This window comes from Cygnus olor, chromosome 2, assembly GCF_009769625.2.
Source record: "Cygnus olor isolate bCygOlo1 chromosome 2, bCygOlo1.pri.v2, whole genome shotgun sequence".
Classification (NCBI taxonomy): domain Eukaryota; kingdom Metazoa; phylum Chordata; class Aves; order Anseriformes; family Anatidae; genus Cygnus; species Cygnus olor.
The window spans coordinates 26,801,861-26,824,558 of NC_049170.1; the positions used below are offsets into that span (position 1 = coordinate 26,801,861).

The 22,698-nt window shown below is 43.5% G+C and overlaps 1 protein-coding gene and 1 long non-coding RNA gene across 5 annotated transcripts in view; both read right to left on the reverse strand.

The window, feature by feature from the left end:
* SLC25A13 (solute carrier family 25 member 13) overlaps nt 1-19,144 on the reverse strand; it is a 99,944-nt gene extending 80,800 nt beyond the window's left edge. The window contains exons 1-2 of one of the 4 annotated variants that reach the window (XM_040550245.1): nt 18,950-19,059; nt 17,017-17,031 (exon numbers count right to left, since the gene is read on the reverse strand). The gene's annotated coding sequence lies outside the window, so the exon portion shown is untranslated. Of the gene's footprint in view, nt 1-13,257; nt 13,275-17,016; nt 17,103-18,949 lie in introns of those variants that run through there. The other 3 variants (XM_040550247.1, XM_040550246.1, XM_040550248.1) reach the window with 3 other exon arrangements.
* Nucleotides 19,145-19,916: 772 nt separating this feature from the next.
* Nucleotides 19,917-21,471, reverse strand: LOC121066573. The gene is made up of 2 exons (XR_005817841.1): nt 20,965-21,471; nt 19,917-20,356 (listed from the first exon to the last, which is right to left on the reverse strand). It is a non-coding gene; the product is annotated as an uncharacterized LOC121066573 (long non-coding RNA).
* Between the last annotated feature and the right edge of the window lie 1,227 nt (nt 21,472-22,698).

Genomic DNA, 22,698 nt, shown 5'->3' on the forward strand with positions numbered 1-22,698 from the left:
TCATGTCTTCTAGAGATATTCTTCAGTTTCCTCACAAGTTATTGAGTCCACCTGTAAGACTTAAACACATGTGGCCCAGTTTATGTAAGAGGTCAGATTAGATCATCATAACCTTTCCTTCTGGCTAAAAGTGCACATATACACTCAAAATGTGCAGCTCCAAAGGAGGGTTTGACCTTACATTCTTGTTTAAATGAATGACTGGAATATCAGAAACCAGGTAAAATGCAGCTACTCACCAAGTCTGAATTCACACTAGAAGTCTCTTAATACTGGTGTATTATGCTGAAACACACCCGAGTTTTAATCTTGATACATCTGACTTGCTTACATAGATGAGAAACGTTCTTCTTCCACATTTCCACTAATGTTAACACAAACACACACAAAAACTCTTCTAACCTAGCAACTCTTTTTGGTCACTCTCCCTTATCACACACAGCATCGTAAGCAGTGTTCTGCACCAACATCTGTCAGAGCACTGTTTCTTATTCCAGCTTCCCCAGTCATCATTTTCCATTAGCCCAACATGTTTCTGCCTATTCTCACCTCAATAAAAGCACTGTCATTCTTTCTGCACAGACTCCAAGCAAAAGGACTTGACTGCGATCTGAAATGGAAAGCCATCTGTGCAGAATTCAGCAGTACTGGGAAGTCTGCGGGCAAGATGTAGACCAACTCACTGAGCAGGGAACCAGACAACCGCAAAGAGAGCTGGCACAGCATGCTGGATCAAAGCAACCCTCTCGCCAGACCTCCTTCATAGTACGCTGCATCTCTCTCCTAGGAAAATACAATCAGATAGCACTTGGTATACCTGTCCAAGGGTTAGGGTAAGAAGTAAAGTCAGAGAAGCTGATAAGTACTAAGCAGGTAGTCCTATTACATTCAGTCTGATCGGTGAGAACATGGTCAGCCTTAAGACAAAAAAAATATTTTCTAAAAACAGCTTTCGTCCTCAAGAGTTGAACATACTGGGCTTACAGTTATGTTCTGCAGAAGTTTAGGCTTACCAATCCAAGTAGCAGTTACTGTATTCCTTTGTCTAGTAACACCTAAGGTTGACCATCAAGCTAAGAAAAAGAATTGTTAACGCTAATCAACAAAGTCTTCTTGGATTCTACAGGCTGATCTGGTATGCACCGACTAAACTCCTGAAACTGGAGAGTTGTGCTGAGCCTACCTCCCACCGTGCTGAAGGAGAAAAAACAATGCTAGCTGATAGAGACAGCAAATCTCAAGCCAAACTATTCTTATCCATCTTCAATCTGTCACAATTACAAATCTCTGGACAATTCCCAGTCCAGCTTCAGCACCAGGGTAAGTGGAAGCCTCACTTCCCCAAGTGCATCAAAGCTAGCAGATCTACTTTATTGGGCAATTACCTGCTACCTTTGATCCTACCTTCAAAGTCCCAAAGCAACTGCAGCTGGCTTGTTTGTAAGCTGGTTCTTGCACAAGGACATTCCCAATAAATGATAGTGTTTTTATACAAACGATCAGGGGACCAACATACAGTGGACATGCACCCAGGAAAATGCTCGTCACCTTGCAAATACGTAACTTGTCCAGTTCCTCAAATGCTTCCAAATAAGTGCAGAAACAAAGGTGGGAGTAGTAAATATCTTACGGAAAATTAGTACAAGAATTTCAAAGAATAGCTAATTATTTCTTTGTTAAAAGGCATTCAAGACTGTACTTCTACAGGTTTCTTAAATTAAAGGCCTGAAAAACAGAAGGACCATACAGCTGGCCCAATATTAAGGTAAAAATAGCTAGGCACAGTCATCGCTCTGCAAAAATGTTTAGCAAAAGGGAAAAGCATCACAATGCAACCAGTACTATCCATTTCAAAATTTAAGCACATACTAGAAGATACAGTTAGGAACAAACCAGACTATTAGTTGGTAGTCAGCCTTCGGACTAGGACAAAGAAGCAATTGCTGTAATTCCTATGATACAATGTGAAGCGCTATACTGCAGTGAGAAACTGAAGCTGGAAACAACTCTGTGAAAAAATGAAATCTCTCTTCAACTTTTCATGTTGCTAGGAGAGAAAGGTCTGCTCTTCCATCACTTTCTCCACCTACCATAAAGTGCTCATCAGTCCATCTTCTTCCTCAAAGCAGTATTCCGAATTGTCTCATACCTCTTCTACAACACATTTTTACTGGGATGACCTTCAGTATTGCAATCCGAAGATCCACAAGCAAGCTGTTTTATGGCATTACGTACTATTAACATTTCTCACTGACTCTTAAAATAGAGATCACTGCTCACTTGAACAAATGCAGTAATTGCACATGAGATATATCAGGGGTTCTTCAATAAAAACAACCAGTTTGTTTCCAAATGATAATGGCCAAATGACCTTTTCATCAACTCACGTGCATTCTTCAAAAATCCCCCTCTCTTGCTCACCACATGTGAACGAATTATGATGGATGCTACTACTCTGACTTTGCTCTCCCTTTTGCTTCCTTTCGGAACTGGAGGCACACCTAAGCATGACAAATATCAGCCTGCTAACATGTCTTTGGCAGCTCCCTCGGTCCAGTTTATAGACTTTACCTTTTGGTTCTCCCAGGGCTTGTTGACTTACAACAGTGCTGTTGCACAACCAGTGCATTGACCATAAGCTCAGGACGACATCACCCTCACGTTCAGCTCCCAAAAGCAGTTATCCCAGCGCTAGCAATTCGCTTTCTAGCTCAGGCTTATGGGCTTATGTTGAGCAGGAAAAGAGGCGTTTAACCCAAAGACAAAAAGGGTAGCAAAATTCTCCCGTGTAACAGCAAGACCAAAATGAGTTCCTGGAAGCAGCAGAAAAACAGACACCCGTATCACTCAAAACTCAACAAGGAGAAGTGGCAGGCTGTTAGGGCAACATGAATTTTACCTGGCACTCTGTTTTGCCAGAGAATAATGGCAGTCACAGACACCCCGAACAGTGTTACAAAAGGTTTCGCCTGGCTTTTCTCTCACGACTGTCAGTGTTGCAGAGGTTACGCTGTGATACAAGGTCTCTGCCAGCTGGCAGAACTGTTTTACAGCACCAAGTGAGAACCTGCTGCTCTCCGAAGAAAACAAACCTGCAGTGGACAGCAGCGCCATAGAGGGGTATCAACACAAACTCTGCTTTTAGGTAACTCGTAATTCTGTGATTATAAGGAAATAAGAAAGCATTATATGGATGTGGCTATATACTTACGGAAAGGTCAAGCTGAAGGTATTGTGAGAGTAGCTGCTGTTATTTGTGACTTCACACTCGTGAGTACATGAAAGAGGCGATAAGCTGGAGAAAAGTTCCTATACATTTCATGTCTTGACTAATAATTGTGTGACAGGAATTATGCAGGAATAACTGACAGGTAAATGTATTTTGTTTCAGTGTTGTGTTTTCTTCTTTGAACACAGAAGTTCACTTTCCAAGCTCCTATTTATAACCACATCCATCTATTCAACTCTATTCAAAATGCTACACCTCAGTAGCTCAGAGAACTGGGAAGTGTGGGAGTGGGCATGAATCCCTATGTATGCATGGATCCAGTTCTACAATCTTTAAAAGAACAAAAGACAACTGCATAATGGAAACAGACAGCATCACACGCACAAAGCAAACTTCTGGAAGGCTATAAATGATGGGACTCAAAGAAAATCTTCAGTCCTGTAGTCAGGAACCTTTCCTCATAGCTAACAAAAAAAGCAGCAGCATTCCAACAGGTACTTGGGCAAATAATAACACTGTGCTACTGAAATATGAGAAGGGAAAAGAAAAAAAAAAAAAAAAAAAAAGCATAGAGCCTTTGTATCCCCCTCTCCTTTTTACCTGGACAGCACTCCGCACAGTGGAGCACTGGGCATGCCTGTGCTCTGTGAGAGCTGGAAGAATGACAGCAATTACCTGCCCTCCAGGCTGAACATGCTAGTCAGCCTCTGACCATGGCAAATCTGGGCTTTTCAATCACAACACCCCTTACAGGTTTTCACCTGCAATCTCAAAGTACACATATTAAATATGAGCGTGCAGATATACTTTTCTCCTGCAAGCACTGGTGTCCAGTTTGTCCAAATCCCACCACATGGGTTTCAAACTATTGGATCACCTCCCTGAAGACAATTACAAAGTAAAGGAATTTTAACACTTTCTTTTACAATTATCATCTTCAGTATTAACAATAACCAAATTGTTGCTGCTTAAATATTGGCAGATTACAGGCTGCTACAGGCTACTGTGGGAACGTGACCTTCCTTCTTGATAAGGGCCTGCACAGAGGGCTCCAGCTAGCAAAAAGTGTACTAGGAAATAATTTTCAGGTTCATGTGTGAATATCAAAAGATCTAAATCAGTCATGTAAGGCAGATATTGTATTACCAAAGGTTGATCCATTGGTGACTTGCAGCAACTTGGCCAAAATTATTAAAGAGTTCGCAATAACTTTACAAAATTTGCAACAGTTTTAAGATACCTGACAACAACAATTCAAAACCTCTCATCTCTCCTTAAGAAACTGGGGAAACATTTCCAGCATTTTAATACATTTTAATTAGAATCAATTCTGATTTTAGCTTGCACGATTTGGCTTCTCCTCAGTGAGTCTGTGTTATTACATATATTTGCATAAAGCCACAGCTGTTTCATTAAAACATTACATTTACTTGTGCTGCATAGTCACATCACGGTATTTTTATGAGATCATTTGGTTGCTGTGGAAATCATGATGATGTCAAACTGAGTACTCTGATTTAAAGACAGGAAACAAAATAAAAACAAAAAAATCCTAAAATTACTTTCAAATAGGCATCTTTAGCAGAGAGAAAAACAAATCATTCTGATTGGAATCTGAAAGGATTTCCTTTTTCTTTGGGAATGTTGCAGTTAAACTAAAATCTAAAAATACAAAATGAAACATGGAAGAGAACGCAAGACAGGAGAGAAATTCCAGCACTATTGCTTCAACGTCTCAGTACCCAGGAGTTGATCTGTTTCGCTCCTTGGCCTCGCTGGACTCAGGACCCTGACATGATAGCAGCGTCTGCCATCCCACAATATGCTGCTGGTATCGGCCAACGATGCGGTTCCCTTCTACCACTGAGTGACGTAAACACGGTAAAACTCCCAAATAACCTTTCTGGCCAGTTGATCCAGGCCTTAGAAATGCAAAAACTGATGCTCTGCCTCATGAAAACACCAGGCGATCAAACTGCGGTTACTCCTCGCGGCTTTCACAAACTGTGCCAGCCCAGGAAGCCTTCAAACAGTGAACAGAACAGCCAGGAGAGCTTACACTAGTTTTTGTTATAGAATCCTTTGTTTGTCAGAATATAACTTTATTTAAACAAACTCTGGGTCACACGCAGCACAAAGTACCCCCGTGCTTTCTAAGCCACACAAGAACCGTAGACACCGATTGCGTATAAAACTGTCTAAAAAAGAAAATAATGCATTTGAAAGTCTTGTTCTACATACTACACTGTTTCCATCATTTTTCAAACGTTCAGTTCCCTCTTCTCCTCCTTCCCTCCACACATCCACAAGAAAAAGGGAAAAAGCTGGTTTACCATCCTTGTCAATGGCATATAAAATAAGGAACCGTTATTTGCTGCGTTAATTATACAGTATTTGAGTTGAATGGTTACACACTTCAGAGTTATGTATTCTGGCTTGGGTTACTCATAACTGAAACCGAATCTACACGTTGCAGGTAATGGAGCATCGAAAGCCAGCTGCAAGAGGTTAGGGTTAGTCTCACGTTCTTTACTGTGAGAGGAAAGGAGAAGTCCGAAACTTCTGCAGTACAGCCTCAGAGAGCAGGAAGGACCACATCCGCCTTCACACCAGTCAATCTCGAAAGAAAAGATGCAGATCAAGTGATTCAGGCATGTGAATGGAGTTAAAAGCAACTGCGGAAAGTTTTGTTGCCATGTTTTTCTTCCTTTTGAACAGCATCAACATGGGACTAATTCATGATCTTTACAAAGTAGTTTCCAGTTAGACTGACACACAATGGCAAGCAGAGTTAGACAGGTGAAGTGACAGGGAGGAGGAAGGCTGACTTGATGTCAGTGACAAAAACTATTTTAATGGAAATGTGAAATTATTCAAAAATTTCTTCCCCTAAACACGTGAAGATTTCTCTAGTCAGATTCAGCCTGCACAATGGGCTGAGAGCAGGAATCAGCCAGACACGGTATTTTTACATACCGCTTTTTTTTCTAATGGCTTTTCATACTCAGTGCCTTGCTTAAAGGTTTCTTCTGCCAAAGATCTGTTAAATCCATGATATTCCATCAAGCAGGAGTTGTCAAACATGATAAAGCCCTACAATCACAGAGCATGTGACCAAGAGGTTTTAGTAGCCAGGGATTCGGGGAAGAGTAGAAACGGGTCATGTTTCCAAGGCACAGAAAGATGACTATAGTAACAAATGGCCCGCTGTTTGCTCAGTAATGTTAATTTTCAGACCTATTTTCTTCTATCTCCAAATTAGACCTAGGTAACAGGTCGTGCGATGGATGGATGCGACAGGAAAGTCACGGAGCAAGGGAGATGATAACGCTCGGCTGCTACTGCACAACGTACCTCTCAATTAGCTCCTTCAGGAGGGAGCCTCCTGCCCCGCCGCCGAGAGCGGGCAAATCCTAGTCCCTCTCCTGCTCTGTAACATCACACGCCAGTCCAGGGACTCAGCTAAGAAGCTGCCACAGCTAGCTGGTGGAAAAGAGCTGCAGAAAAAAATGCCACAAATACGCAGAAGCAGAAAGAATAATAAGGCAGAAGATCTCCTTTCTCAATGCGGGAGGCCTGAGAGGGCTGCGCTATGCATATACACGCACATTATACATATTTATATGCACACTCTGATTTGGAGGCCTATGTTGCACCACGCACACATCTGAATGCAGACCTCCCAGCCAGGGTTGCTTGCACAGACACAGAATTTGTGTGTCATGATCCTGCTGATGGCTTTTTATGTTTTGGAGATGTTACCTGCATTTTGATTAACTGCAAAGCTATCAGTCTTTGATGAAAGATGCAGTCAGATGCAGCTCAAGCTACTCCAACACTGAATAATTTGCTCTAATTTATTCCTTACAAGAATTATTCTACTTTACTGCTTTACTTAGATTAAATGGGCACATTTGCTAACTTCCCAGAATTAAATATCCATTGACTGGAAAAAAAAAAAAAAGAGAAAAAAAAAAAAAAAAAGCCCTGACAGTTCTATTGGCTGAGAGAGTTCAGAGAAGTTGGGATAAAACCCAGTAACTTAAATATGAAGACAATTACAATTTCTTCCTCCTACTGGTGGGATGATTGGCATTTGGCTCAGGATCATCCTCGTGAAAGCATCCTCCGCTGTTGACTAAGTGCACTTTCAGGCAGTATGCAAACACTATCAGGAAGAAGGTAGAAAAATGTGTGCCCTTCTATGACTCCATATTCTCAAATCTACAGATATTTTTTCCCAGTGTGCAATGTCAGAAAGAAAAACAAAAGAACAGAGCATGCTAGATGTTGTTCTCTCCTTGTCTCCTTGCAAAGCCGGCACTAAAAAAAGACTCCAACCTGCCAACGAGCCTTTTTTGAACCTTCTATTTTGTGATAAGTTTAAACTTATTCTCTCAGATGGAAATGAAGCTCGGTTCCAGGAAAGAACGTTTTAAAATCTTCAGTGAATAAAGACAGGTAACATTCAGCTGCAGAAACTGAATTATGTGAAAAGATAAATATAAAATTGAGCACAGAGCCGGAAAAATCAGCGTTCAACAGAATTTTACACAACAAATCTGAATTCCGGCTAATCAATTTCTTATGGGTTTAACTTACCAAGTGTCAACACATTACAGTGTCAGAAATGGGGGGGAAATAATTTGTATTCGGGAAATAAATTGAATTCAAATACAACATATCACTATTCTCATCCTTCTCCTAAACTTTTCAATCTAGATCAATTTGTTCAGCTGTATCAGAAAAATTCAGACTTTGATACCCCATTCCCTCCCTCCGCAGCTTCACAACTGCTCTGAGATACTATGCTTTAAATTTCCCCAGTGGCTGTTTATCTCAACAGCCAATGCTTTAATAGCAGGGACGCTAATATAGATGCTTCCAAAGGAGGAGGAAGAAAAAAAGTCAGCTACCTATTCATAAGGCTGGCGAATACCTATGGTCATCCAGCCACACAGCACCTTCTTCTGTGTTCTAGCTTTGGACTGATGGTTGCTCTTCACAATTCGTCAATTGCCCTAATCTTCAAGGACATCAAAATCATGGTTGTACAAAGCGCACATATTACTTACTGTTCTGGTATGTCCCCATAATTGCAAAAATAGCCTTTAAAGTCCTTGAAGTTTTTATATTGATTTTATATATAATATATATATAATATATAGATATTTAAACCAGATGTTAATACTTTGAGGGTATAATACTTCCACATGGACTAATTTACAGCTGGAGACTGAAAAAATGTATTTTTTAAATTAATTTCTTATTAAGAAGTATCTTCTTAATATTTTTGTTTCGAATGGAAGACCTACCAATAGTTGTGGAGATAACTACAGTTCTAGGATTATTGCTGATGGTTTACCCAAAGCTACCCCACAGCAGGTCAGTTACCTGTGTTCTTGCACCTTTTAGACAATGACATACACTGGTTAAAAAGCATCTAATGTGCTATAAAAAGGTCACTTTTTCAAAGACTCATCTTCAGTTCATGCTGTACCATTAACTGCTTGCCTCCCTGCTTACCTGATACCGGCTTTGCTGATACTTCTCAGAGAGCTAACGTTTAGAGTGGAGGTGCTGGAGCAGTGCAGCCTTTACCTGCGCTCAGTGAAGCACCGCACTTCAAAAAGCAGATGATCCTACATGCCTGAATGAAGGCAGGCATATCTCTGTGTGCTTCTCTCCACAATACGGCAGAATTAACTAAACTATGCAGTAAGATGCAGCTTTTTTTCTCACTATTTTCTCCTAGTTTTAACCAGAGTAGTAATTCAAACAGTACTCAAATGGCTGAGAAGTCTTCAAGCCTGTCATAAGGACCGTTTGTGGAGCAAGAAGTAACACTTCCAAGGGTGGTTATCGGTCCTGTTCATTGCCACCAGAGCCACCTGGACTATTAACAGTAAGAACGTTGAAAATTTGGAAAGGCCTAGGAGACGAGATAGGCTCATACAAAAATCTACAGCTACTGAAAATGAGAAGCTATTCGACACTGCTTGATTGAGAGCTTGGGTGAGAACCAGAATTGTCTCACCTTCTCAGCTTCCATAGCTAAGATTTTGGTGCAAAAGCAATCAAAAGTCCCAGACCCCCCAAAAACCTACATCTAAATTTAGTAAACTCAACTGCTTGATGAGGAGAGCAGGCTGTCAGGCACAAGAAAGGCTGCTGGGGGAAAGAAGTCCCCTCTGTCCCATACACTGGAGATGTGGAGGACAAAGAATATGTGTCACTTAGGAATGGAACCAGATTTTAGACTAACTAAAGCAATCCTAACTTGCAGACATACTATTTATTACGATATAGTCAGATCAGGTAAGTTTTCTATGATATGATTAAAAATAAATAAATAAAATAAAAGCTACAATAACAAAACCTGGAGATCTAAAACCAGCCAAAACCAGAAAGAAAATAAAAGTACCTAAAGAGAATCCAAGAAACAGCTAGCAATAATGCCTATGTAATCAGCTGGTACAAGCAGAAAGGCTTATATTGCCAACCTAATGATTCAGAGCCCCAAACACCATGGACAGGGCTGTGACTCCCATAAAAACCCCCAGCACAAACTCCCAGAGGGACACACACCTCCTCTCCCTTCAGCCCTGGTCCAAAGTTTTTGAGATTGGGTCTCCTGTGGAAGGGATGAACAAAGCAAATAGTTATGCTAACTATTGGGGATGGTAGGCAGTGGGACTAAGCGTATATGGAGTTCATGGCCATAAAGGCAAACAGTAACCTAAAACCCAGTCTCATTGTAACTAGATTTTTAATTTTGACCTTTATACATTTTAATATGGATAATTCAGAAAAGACCATGGTGCCTAGCAATTCAAATGTGTTATCAGTACTTCAAAAACTACCAGCTAAGGAAAAAAACAAAAAACACCAGAGTTTATTGTATCACGTGCACGATTTCATCATCCTCACTGCCGGGCTATTCTCCCACATTTCCAAAGGGAGAAAAAAAGAGAGCTAGGATTTCACCACGCCTCATACCTACTGGCTATGACTGCAGTTGTCTTCTGTGTGGTATTTCCCTCGGTGTTGAGCTAGAGCTGATCAGCATTGTCAGAAAAATGTGTAGGAACCTGCTAGGCTAATCAAGGGAAATGCAGCTGTAAACTTGCCTAAAAGGCAGTAGTTATTCCTTCCACAGCAAAGTCAGTTCACATTCGAATATATAAACAAGCCAACCAGAGAGACATCCTTAAAAACAAAAACGCAACAAGGGCAGTCTTGTTTTTTATTTTTGCTTCTGTGGAAAATTCATGTCAAAATTTTCCTTTGAAATGTTCCTGTGAGTGCAGTTACTGGGCTACAGAGAGAAAACAGGACAAAGACTTCCGAATAATCTAATATAAATGTTTAAGAGGAAAGTTTCTTGGTGTTTCAGTTCAATTTTTTTACTTTTGCTCTTCTAAAGATTAAGTCTAATCGATGCCCACTGGCATTCAGCTAAATGCTAGGGACATGAGCTGAGCAACTAGTTCTGTGACAACCTCAGTTTTGTCCATGCAGAACTTACCATTACATCCCCAGGGCTACATTCTTGCCCTGTACATCTCACGTGAAGGAAAAAAAGCCCTGGCACCTGTACAGTTACCTCATCATGAGCCAAGCAGGAAGGGCTGTCAACAAATGAGTTGCCTGATCCACAGAAAACAGGACAGATCTAATTTTGGTAACAAAACAAAACAAAAAAAAATCCTTCTCATTTCTCTACTGAGCAGAGGAAAACATAAAAAAAAATAAAAAAATAAAAAAAACAAGGCAGTAAATAGACCTATGGCTGTTACACAAGACACACACAAGACCTAACTCCTTGCAGGACTCCAGCTGGAGCTGTTTCTGTGCTCGGAGTTCCATCCGAGGATGCCATCACACCAGCCAAACTGCTCTCTGTGCTGTTTTACTGTGAGCTGTATTAGGGAACAGATCTGACCTAAAGCAAACTGAACAAAAACACCACCAACCAAACAAACAAACAGGTACCTACTTTGTGCCAAGGCGGTTATTCACCGTGGCGCCATTACATTACCCACGTAGTGCTACTAAGCGCTTAGTAATAATATCCAAGGCGAATGGCAGCTTCAGGGTTAGGCTGGCTTGTAAAACACCGTGGCCTGGAGGTTCAGGAGGCACGCAGGTATCTCAGCGAGCCAAGGGGCACCTCCCTACCGGCAGAACTGCCACCGCGGGTTCAGTCCTGGCATCAGAGCGGAGGCACTGCCAGGCGACAAACCAGGCCCGGAGGCCTGGGCCAGCTTAGCTGAGGACTCCAAAAATGAACTGACAACCTCCTAAACTGTGTGGTAGTGATGACACTACGATGATTTTTAAAATGTTTTTGAAAGGTTTGGCTGTCTGGCCAGAAGCCTGCCCACTCAGTGCTCTCTCCCCAAATGAAATGCTTGTTTGTCTATTTGCAAAATCCACTTTGCTCAGCCTCTGAGGGCCAGACCCATTAGCACACTCCACTACCGGTCAGAGCATGATGCAAAACACGGTCCATCCACGAGCCAAAATGCAGTTTTAAGAATTTCAGGATTGCCAAAGCCGCACCGGAGTGCAGAGCCGGCAGGGCCGCAGCCCTGACTGCGCAGGGGCGGACATGTCGGATCCCCGCTCCAGCCAGGAGCCATGCGCGGGGCACATTGCGCGTGCGCTGCCAAAACTGAGCCAAGCACCACGCAGCAGCCCCCCAAAAGCGTGGCAGGCCGAGGCGTCAGGCATGCAAAATGCAGAAGCTTGGTGGCACCAGAGATCGCAAACCTCCCCTCCCAGCCGGGTGCCCCCAGTGCCAGCAGCTGAGCGGGTCCTGGCCTGCCCTCCTACTACCCCAGTCCTCGTGTGGCTAACTACAAAGCACCCCCGCCTGAAATAGAGATGCAAGGCTTGCTCCTTGAAGATCTTCCTAGGACGTCCTTATCTTGTTATTCCCCGAGCTAGCTGAGATGCCCACTGCTCAGCACGCTGGCTGCTGCTGATACCTGGTCCTGGACGCCTCTGATAGGTTTCCTAATTCTCCTGCCAAAGCCAAATGGCTAACAGTTAGGCATGGAGGTCTTGATCTAGAGAAGGCCAAAAGGCATTCCGTGCCTGAATTCCAGGCTCTACATTACACAGGACCAAGAGGTGAGCCCGTGAGCCAGGCAGAGCTGCAGGGAGACCCCAAGAGTGAGCCAACAAGGGAGCAGTTCTCCCAGAGCGCCTCAGGCTGCAGGACATCAAAAGCAAGACTCCAGCAGCCGAGCTTAGGCACCTCACAAGTATCCAGCAAGAGGAATTTGTCATCGTCAGGCTTGTGACAAGCTCTATTTCTTCTGTTTCTTCTCTAAATGTATGTAGTTTGGCGTACATGTGTGCACACCTCCATTCTCTCAAATGTTTCTTTTTATTCCCTCTCTCTTTAGAGAAAAAGAAAAATGCCAACAACCCACTCCCTATGAGCAATTTCATCCTTTAACACACTGGGTTTTGTGCAGGCCGGGTAACATTTTTGGTAAAGAATATAATTGCAATTGCACGTTTCTAAGGTATGGTAAATAGCATGAAATTATTTTAAAATGTTATGAAAAATGCATTTGCAGTGTTCCTTTAAGTGTTTTAACAAAGCTTCGGTTGAAATTGCTTTATTCCAAAGCAATCGAAGATAGAGTATTTTTATAAGGACCTCTTTATCTCCCTACAAATGCCTGAGATACAGATACTTTCCAGAAAGGGAATGCACCAGAAATTATGCAACCTTACATCTTACTAGCTACAGTTATCTAGCACCACAAAACATCGGCTGCTACGTTTCTGAAGGCTGTGCAGCAGCTCAAGCAAAACAGCATTATTGCAGAAGGGTCCAGAAGCCTTACACAAGCTTAGGTTTGGTGCCACACAAACATACAGGGTCTGTTCAGCACTGTCGAGCCGTTCTATAGCCAAAGCAGCAGCAATTCCACAGATCAAAAGCAACACTGAAGCTAAAATTAAGCAGCACATTCATGCCATCTTCCAGGAAATACAGTATCACATACCTCCTTGTCATAGTCCTTGGACAACATAGATAAATAAAATAGATATTGGCCTAAACAAGCTGGTCAGAAGACACATTGTTATCATTCAGGGATGTAAGCGTGTCTAGATTACAAGGTCAGGAAGAATGCCTTTAACGTGTCATTTGAAGCACACCTTGAAGAGCGTCTCTAACTTGCTGGGACACAAAGCTGCATAGAAAGAGGAATTCATGTTCTGATGTGACAGGATCCAGATAACTTAAAATACTTTTCAGTGGCTATCACAAGGGAAGAGGTGCACGTGAGGGTATATACATAACTGCTGGGTCCAGCAGCACTTTCCCAGAGCTATCCTGGAAGTGAGGTTATGCTGCAATTGCTCTTAGAGAGACACCAGAAAGGAAAAGAGCAAGTTTCAAGAACGTGTTAAAACCCCCAGCAGGTGCAATATGTGATCCCATTTAACCTATTAAAGACACAAATCCACAAACCAGCCCCCACCTTGCTCTGATAAAGGTAAGGGGGGAAAAAACAGGATTACGTAAAACAGACAAACACATCTAAGACAAAAAAAGAACAAAGAAATAAAGCTCCTTTTCAGGGTAACTGCTCCCCCAGCGCTCACTGCAGAAGGGAGCTCCCTGCACTTTTTCCAGAAGAGTCACTCCCTGGGTGGCTGCCTCCTTGGGATTATTCTTGCCAGTGGGTCTCATAACTCACCTGGTGGGATTAAGCTGTCCCCAAAAGGGTAGATGGCATGAGCAAAGAACTGTGCAGTAAAAGAAACCAAATGAAACCAAATGCGTAAGAATGGTGGAGAGGAGGGGAAAGGAGAGTAAGTCACCTGCTTCCTTCTTCCTTTCTGTCACAGTCATCACGTGTGCTACTCTGCACTTAGAAGAGGCAAGAAGTTACCAGGACTCTCACATAAATTCAGTGTCCCTTTATCAGGCAAATTCTGGTGCCTTAAGAAGTCAAGACACAGTAAAAAGTCTTAAGCAGGATAATAACACACATTTTTTTCTGAGGGGGGGAGGTGGAAAAAAGAGTATCATGCATGCTACATGAAGAATTTAAGAACGTACACGCTTATGTACAGCTCCAAAAGGCAACTTACACAGCAAGCACTGCTGGGCCCGTACAGACCAGCAGTGGGAACTTCCACTTAGACCTCACGCTGCACTATTATGTCCAAAGAAGTGATCACGATGTAATTAAGCGTCATGACACTACTACCTACAGTACACAGCCTCGAGGATGCTTCCAGGAAACAGAGCTTCTTCTCTCCTTACTCACCAGCCAATTTCCCCCGCAATTTCGTTGACCTTGCTGGGTGGCTGGCGTCTGTCTGTAAAGGACCACACTCCCCTTGCGGACTCAGCACCCATTGGATCCCTCCCCTGTTCCCTTCTGAGGGCCCATCAAATCCACATGCAATGCAATTCTCCTCCACCGTTTTGCTGGAGGAAGAATGGCATCATCTAGGGCAAGAAAAGTGAATTCGGCCTGTTCCCAGACACATCCCACCCTGCTGCTAGCACGAGGAAAGAGCACGGGAGAAGGAGCTGAATGAAGAGGCACGATGCAGCTGGATGATGCACAAAAGGAACACGCTGGGTACCCATGAGAGCAAAAAACCCTTATGGCATGGTTGCAACAGCACCAAATAGTTTTGGAGTTGTCTGGAACCGTATTCTTTTCAAATCTTATTGCCATGGTGTTCATATTTCAGCCACTGCTCATCCAGACCCCAAGGCCTAAGGAGCCAGGGCCTGAGGCATGGCCCCTTCCCAGAGCTCCAGTGAATTCAGTCGAGGTGACATACCTTGTGTGACTGGGGTCCTCAGGGGAAATAAATGTCTGACTAGTGAACACCACGACACACGGGGAGCTTGCGATGGGCACTAACCAGTTTTGACATGACAAGGTTTAAGATCTTTCATAGTAAACATGATAGTAACCAGAAACAACACGTAACTCCACTGACACAGCTTCCACAGAAAACAGCTCAGAACAAACAAACAAACAGAAAACCAACACAAGCAGAAAGAGAATAATAAGTTGTTAAATATACCAAGACTGCATAACAAAGTTTCCTTCCCCAGCATTACAAACATCCCAAATATCATCATGTAGGTAAGGTCAGCAACAAATCTCTTTATTTTACCTCCTTAGTGATGTATTTTTTGACAGTCAGGCACTCAGTTCTTCAACAGATTTATGCATGCACTTAGAATTAAGCATGCAAGTAGTCCCACCAGATACTGATGTAAGGTTCATGCCTGTACTCGAACAGTCATTTCACAACTAATTTTTTTAGCATGTGACATTTGTGTTACACTTTGTTGGTAAGACAGTAATTTTTAAACAAGCAACTTAGACATTCTAGATAATTGAGGCAACCAGTACGTGCCCAATGGATAAAAGTTAACACATGCACAGAAATGAATTACATTAGAAAATGAGAGAGATACCACAGTATTTAAAGATCTTATCCTATATGAGTACTATGTGGTTCAATACAAATGCCGAAATTTATTCACATGCTGTCCATAGCAGAGATGAAGTTTAATGGTGAACAAGTGCTTTCATGCAAAGCCCATGGTGTTTTACACAGTTTCTAAGCTTTAATGAGTCTACGGAAATTAATCAAGTTCAGAATTCGCTTTAATACAATTTTTAGCTTTTTAACGTAGCTTGTTGGTTATGAAATATAAAGTTTATATATTGTGTAATATATATGCATACTTTCTCCCATTATAAATATCACTTCCTGGCCTGAAGCTGAACAGATAAAGTAGCAAAGTGGCAAAGGCAAAATCAGGTGTGGGAACAGGTTTCATTGAGAACTATCTCAGAACCTCTCCCTGAAAACAAGTTTGTATTTTAACAAGCAGTAGGGCTTTTAAAATACCAAGTCGCACTTTGCACATGCATGATACGGCTGCCACAGCCAGCACTCTGTACCAGCATGAGAGCCAGGGCAGCTTACGTTCACTCAACAGGCACGGTCAAGTTAGCTGTAAGATACACACCGGATGAATAGCAAGTGGCATTAGCTAGATTATGTAACTTGTCTTTTTAGATGTGACTAAAGGGCAGACAAAACATTGTGCTTGCATTGTTAAACACTCAAAAATGAAGAAATAAAGCATGAGACACTGTGTACACGTTCCTTACTGCTCTATACGTGCGCTACCATAAAGACTTTCCACATAGCCTGTGTTCTGTTCAGAGAATGAAGCCAGTACTTACGATAACTTAGTTATCAATGGGGTAAAAATCTACTAAAACATCTCGACTATAGTTTTCACTGGAAATTTGCGCAAATATAATTTATTATAAAGTTTTTGCAAAACATTTTCAGAAAATGGTTCCAAAGACTCCCAAAAGCCATTTACGTGTAATAGGTATAAAAACTTATACACTGTATAAACACTGTATAAGTTGTATGACACTAAGTAACAGTGGTGAAAATTATATGGCCCTGTGATCCACATTAAAGATTCCACACAAAAAAAGCTCTGCCCATTTCTTGATACCTGAGTGCTTAACTATGCAGCCTTAACAGTATCCCATTTGGGTTTTCCTCCTGACAGACCGAATTCCTAGAGTCCACTTAAAATGTCAACAGAGGAATTTTGCAAGTGAAGAACAATTACATTCAGTTTCAAAGCCTCGTATGCCTAAGATGGTATAAAAAAATTAAAGGAAGCGGTCATGCAGGATACTGGCAAGGAAAAGGTACCAAAGGAATTTTAGAAAAATCATTCAACTCACCAGTCCATTGTTTGGCTGAGGTGAAAAAGGCAAACATTACTGAGATGCATCAGTGAGGAAGTTAGAACACAAATCAAGGCCCATGCCTGCAAGCACATGTGAATAACTTCAGGCCCAGAAGCTGTTTGTGTGGCAAAGTTATTCATGTGTGTGCTTGCAGAACCTGAGCTCAGACGTTACCGTTAAGGGTACAAAACGCTACTTACATTTTGTCGCTGACTACAATAAAAATAGAAAGTCATCTGTGTTTAACAGTTTAACAGCAACCATTTCACCTCAAAAAGATAAAAACCCTTCAAGTCTCCCAAGGTAACTTAATAATTAATCCATTCTAGCTGCTCCCAGTTCTACCATGTGTTGCTTTTTTTTTTTTAACATAGGTCATTCAAGACCACACGTAGAAGCTTTCCTCCGAAGCTACCTGAGGGCTGTAAAACCTTCAGTACAAAGTGCTGTATCTCTGTCTTGCAATGCACCAAGGAACTTTATGACGCTAGTAACAACCGAGTATTTTTTTATTAGGTGTCTCTTTGCCAAGCTGGACATAATCTCAAACGTACCGTATTCAGCCCAGTTTCTCCCTAAGCGTTTAGCCTTTCCAGCACGCTGTTGGAAAGATTTTGGCGATCTGGCCTCTATGATAAACCAAAGTAAAAGGCCACCATGCAAACGTGTGGCATGGGGTACCTCATTAGACAAACTAGGTATGTATACAGCATTTTAAAAATATATTTGAGTAGCATAGGTTCATTTGGATTGCAGATTAAGAACCGCTTTGTAGAGAGGAAAGATGACGTAGGAAAAAAACGCAGATGTTTCATAAATTGAGTAAACTGAAGACTCAAGTTTTTACAGCAAGAGTTTCATGATGGAACTGATACGCTGTGCATATGGACCAGCGGGCAACTAATAATAATAATAAAAAAAGCATGATAGGACTGCTAAGATTCACTAATAATAAACATTAGGTTGGGGGGTGAGTATTTCATATACCATGGCAAAGAGGAATCGTGTACTGTCCGACCCACTAAAGTAGGATGTATTTCAGACAAGCCGAGTTCTTAGAGAGTTGGATGTCGCCCGGAGCAGCTCTGTCATGGACTTACTGAATGGGACCCGGAGTGTGGATCTCCAGCCAGTGTCTGAGCATGCATGTGTTTGCTTGGCTTTGCCGCTGCAAGCCTTACTTTTTGATGTTTCTTCAATTTAAGTGTCATCACTGGCTTCAACAAGAGCAGGACGAGAGCTGCTGTTTTTTTTTTAAAATGTCTCTGTATTCAAAACCAGATGTATTGGCTACATGGTATTTTATGTAAGTTAGGCCTAGCGAAACAGCAGTGCCACAGCTAAATCTTCCATTAGAGTACCTACTTTTAACGTGGCCTTCACCCAGCTGCTAGCTAATTGCCTTTTTGGGGGGGGGTGGAAGCGTGTTATTAAAGACCCGATTAAAATATTTCGGGCATTTCTTCTCCGGGAGCAGCACAAGAGCCCAACGCGAAGGTAAGCGGCCGCCTGATGCAAGAGGGAGAAGCGGAACTGGCGGCAAGCCGCGCGCAGCAGCGAGGAGGGGCAGGCTCACGGCGCAGCTGAAGGGCACAGGAGGCGAGCGGGGGCTGCCGCTGCGCGGAGGCCTCAGCGCGGGGCCGCGCGGGCAGCACCGGGCCGGGCAGCGACCGGGCCCCGCCGCGGCTCCCTGGGCGCCCTGCGGGGCCGCGGAGCCGCCCGGGGCCGCCCCCGCCGCCATCCCCGTCCCGCCGCAGGCCTGGAGCCGGGCGCCCGGCGGCCTCCCCCCCCCCCGGCTCCCCGCTCCCCTTCCCCTCTGCCCTCGCCGGCGCCGCGCTCCGCCGAGGCCGGTCCCGAGGGGGCGGCCGGCGGGCTCCCTCCGCGGCCCCTTCCCCGCCGCCCAGCCCGCCCGCCTGCGGTGCCTTACCTTGGCAGCCATGCTGTGCCCGGCGCAGCCACCCCCTTCCTTCCCTTCCCTCCCCTCCCTCCTTCCCTTCCGACCGCGGCAGGCAGCTTCCCCGCCTGCGCACCAGCCCGCCAGCGCCGGCCGTCACCGCTCTGCCAGGCACGGCGCTCGGCCCATTGGCTGCACGCCTCGGCCCGGCACGGCCCGGCTCGGCCCGGGGCTGCCCCGGGGAGCGGGGCCCGCGGGGGCCGCCTCAGGCTCACCGCCGTCCTCGCAGGGAGCGCGGGCTTCGCGTTCGGCGTCCCATTTATTTGGCTCCTCGCCGCTGCCAAGGGGCTGGGAAGCCCGGACAGCTGCTAGAGAGAGGCCCCAATAACTTTTCGGTCCGTTACCGACCCCAGCTTTTAGTCCCGGGGCGTTTTTCGGCTGTGCTCAGAGGGAGGATGCCAGGACGAGCGGCTGAAGGATGCCGTCCCAGTGCTCAGTGCTGTGGCAACCATGTTGGCGTTGCTCCCCTCGACAGCCCCGCTCTCCTGTCCCGAGCTTTCCCTGCCCGTGAGTCAGACAGACTGCTGTTTGAAGGATGTTTAACACAGTTGCCGTATCCCAAGACTTTAGTCAGAAGTGTCCTGAGAGCGAGAGAACCAACAGAATTTCATTGATACGGTTTTAGTGCCTGGCTCTGAACGTGACATGCAAGCACCCCAGTGAGAATCAGCGGCTGTGCCCGGAACGACCACAGGCACGGCATGCTCGGCCTCGCAGACGGTCTGCATGCTGCCTACAGCCAGCCTGCCTGGGCGGGTTTGGCAGCACACCACTTGGCAACCCGGCCCTGGCCGCCATGAGGGCGATGGCTGGCCCTGCAGATGCCTGTTCTCACTGGCTTCGTGGCCTCTGGCTCCTGGGGAAATTTTAGGCTGGCCGCAGGTGGGTAGTGCAGGCAAAGAACTTGACACATGCATGAAACTAACATGATACAAACCAGAGCAATTAACCCTTTAATGATTGTCATCAATTGTCTTAAAGTGAACAACAGAGAAATGAAAGGGATTCATAAACTCATCTGCCCTTCCCCTCTATATATTGTTGGAGGATGGCTCTTTTACTTTGTCTGTTTTCTGTAAATTAACAACTTTTTGATTTTCAGCAAATGTTACAGTCTTCTGTGTACCTGAGAAGTTTCTTCCATCACCTGTGAGACCTGACAGCGTACCTCCTTTACTTCTCACAGTCTTCCAGTTTCTGCTGGTTGTCAAAACCCCCCACTTGCTGGATTCTCTCCATCTTCAGCCTGTCCTGCATCCTTGTTCGCTGCATGTGCACAGCTCTCTCTGAGAAAGCCCAGCCTTTCCCTTCTTCCTAGTTCTCTCTGACCTAGAAAACAGCAGTCAGGACAGCAGTCTTGGAGCCCTCCTCCAGCCACACCTTTTCAAGTGAACACAAAGAACAGATTATGTAGTTTCTATCTGCAAACCACTGGATGAATAAATACTGTCACCGTGTCACAAATGAATATATAGCAGTCCGTTTATAAACAACAAAACAATCTCAGATTATTTTAATAATGCCACTAAGGAAGGAAAAATTACAGAGAGAAAAAATAGCATAACATTGTCTTAGAATACAAATTAACATTCTGTGAATATACAGAAACCAGGATATTTAGATGCAAGGCTGAAAGTCTTCCTATTGAGTTTATTTTTGTGAAAACCTTCAATGTAATGTTTTTTCAAAACTGAGACAGCTAAGAAAATTCCTACAGTTCTCGCATTATACTGCCACATGGTCTTGAGCCCTTATCAAGGAAACACAACAACCTGCATATGTTTCAAGTAGACTGGCGTAATAGTCAAAGAAGTAAATAAAAAGCAGTGATTCTGGAAAGCCTCTTTCAAACTGTTCCCTAAATGTGACAGCACCCAAGCTCTTCTAGCACTTCATTTCTCAGTCTTTCAGAGCTCCGAGTGCCTGAAGTCCTGAGCAAGCCTTCAGCAGTGTCTTGGTCGTGACAAGGCTAGAAAGTCATTGCCTACCTTGTACGAAAACCTGAGTGCAATCAGCATAAAGGTTTCAGCAGGTATCTGTCCCGTCTAATGCACATGCACAGGCCGAGTTCTTTATCTTCCTATAAAAGGCAGTGAAGGCTAATGTTCGCTTTTGAAATGGCATGTGATATGGCTGTGGTAGATTACAGCATTCTCTTTGGCTGCATAAGCAACTTGTTTTCAAAGTCCTCCGTTGACTTAGGTTAGATTCAGACCCATGTTTCATATTCCTTTCAGTATGTTTTAACCACAAACCATAGACTGCTCTTGGGAATAGAGGAGGAACATTTATCATTCTTTTTAGCGAAGCTGTGTCATTGTACGGAAGGGAATCCAAGATCAGCTGGATCAGAGAGAAGCATGATTATTCTGTGTGGTAAGATGTGATGAGGGTAGAATTCTGAGTCAGTTTTCACAAAATATGTAAGTATTTCTCGAAGAAGTTAGGAGGTCATGTCTCCTGAATAAATGGCTTTTTCTGCTCTTACTTGTAATAGTTATAAGACACAGCACACGATCACACCCAGGCTCTTCTCTTCAACAGGACACAACCTAGAGTTATGGTCCTTCTTGTGCCCTCTTCTGATATAGGATATCTTGAATTTGTTTATACATATGGGGACAGGTTCTGCAGGAAGATCTGTAGCTTGTTTCCAAAGTAAGTCACAACCTAGTATCTGGCCTCTGTCCATGAGCGGAAAAATTAGGCTTTGGTTGTTTACTTGTAGAAGAGAATGAGAGCTGATTCACTTTTTGGTGTGTAGTAGGTTATTATGTAACAGGGCAAATGTATCTTAATTGACACATAGGATTTTGCTGAGTTTATTAAAGATCACCCTGCAGAGACTGGCAGCCTGGTACTCATAGGGGTTTTTTTAGTCTTCATAAAGGACTGATCAAAGTATATGCCATACGATCAGCATTTTTTTTGATTACAAAGCAGAGCTCAGACTGCTAGCTGTTTTGCAGCTTACTCTGACATTCATTATTCTTTCTATGATGTCCCTTGCAATGTTCTGAATTTTGTGATGGCAACTAGATGCCTAAGCTATAGGCATTGCAGTATGTATCCTAAAGGCAAGAAAGTCTCTTATTGGTTCTGTAAAGATCTGGAAATAACTGGATGTGGGAAAATCTGATCTGGAAAAATCTGAGTGCACCAAGTACCTCAGTGAAAAACCAAGGTAAAGCAAAGACTGACCTAAGACCCTCAGGACTATTACTGAGCTGTTTTCCGCAGTATACCTTCTGTCTGCCTCACAACATAGTAATTTTCTTCCAGATGGCTTCTTTTGTGTTATGTTATACATACAGTAGCATGAATAGTATGGCACATATTAACTTACCGCAAAACTTGCACCAAGTATGTCTTCCTGTAAGTACAGCTTCTACTAGAAATAATCATATGGCCTCATTCCTTGTGGCAAAGACCTAAACTTTCAAAAGAAATGAGCACAATTGATTCAAGTTTTCCTGAGCAGATTTTGCCTGAATAGTTCTTAAAAATCCTTATGGATTCCTTTCTTTCAGTGAAGCCTCTAGGACATGAAGCAGTATCTCCTTCCTTAGGTTAAGGGTTTGATTTTTTTGCTGTTGTTATTTGGTTGTGGGTTTTCTTCACCCCGTTTTAGTTTCTTGTGTTTTGTTTGTTTTGTTTTTAATGAAGGACGTCTGGCTGGTGTGAGTTAGCACATCAGTCTAGTGAATCTTAGCCAAGAATTT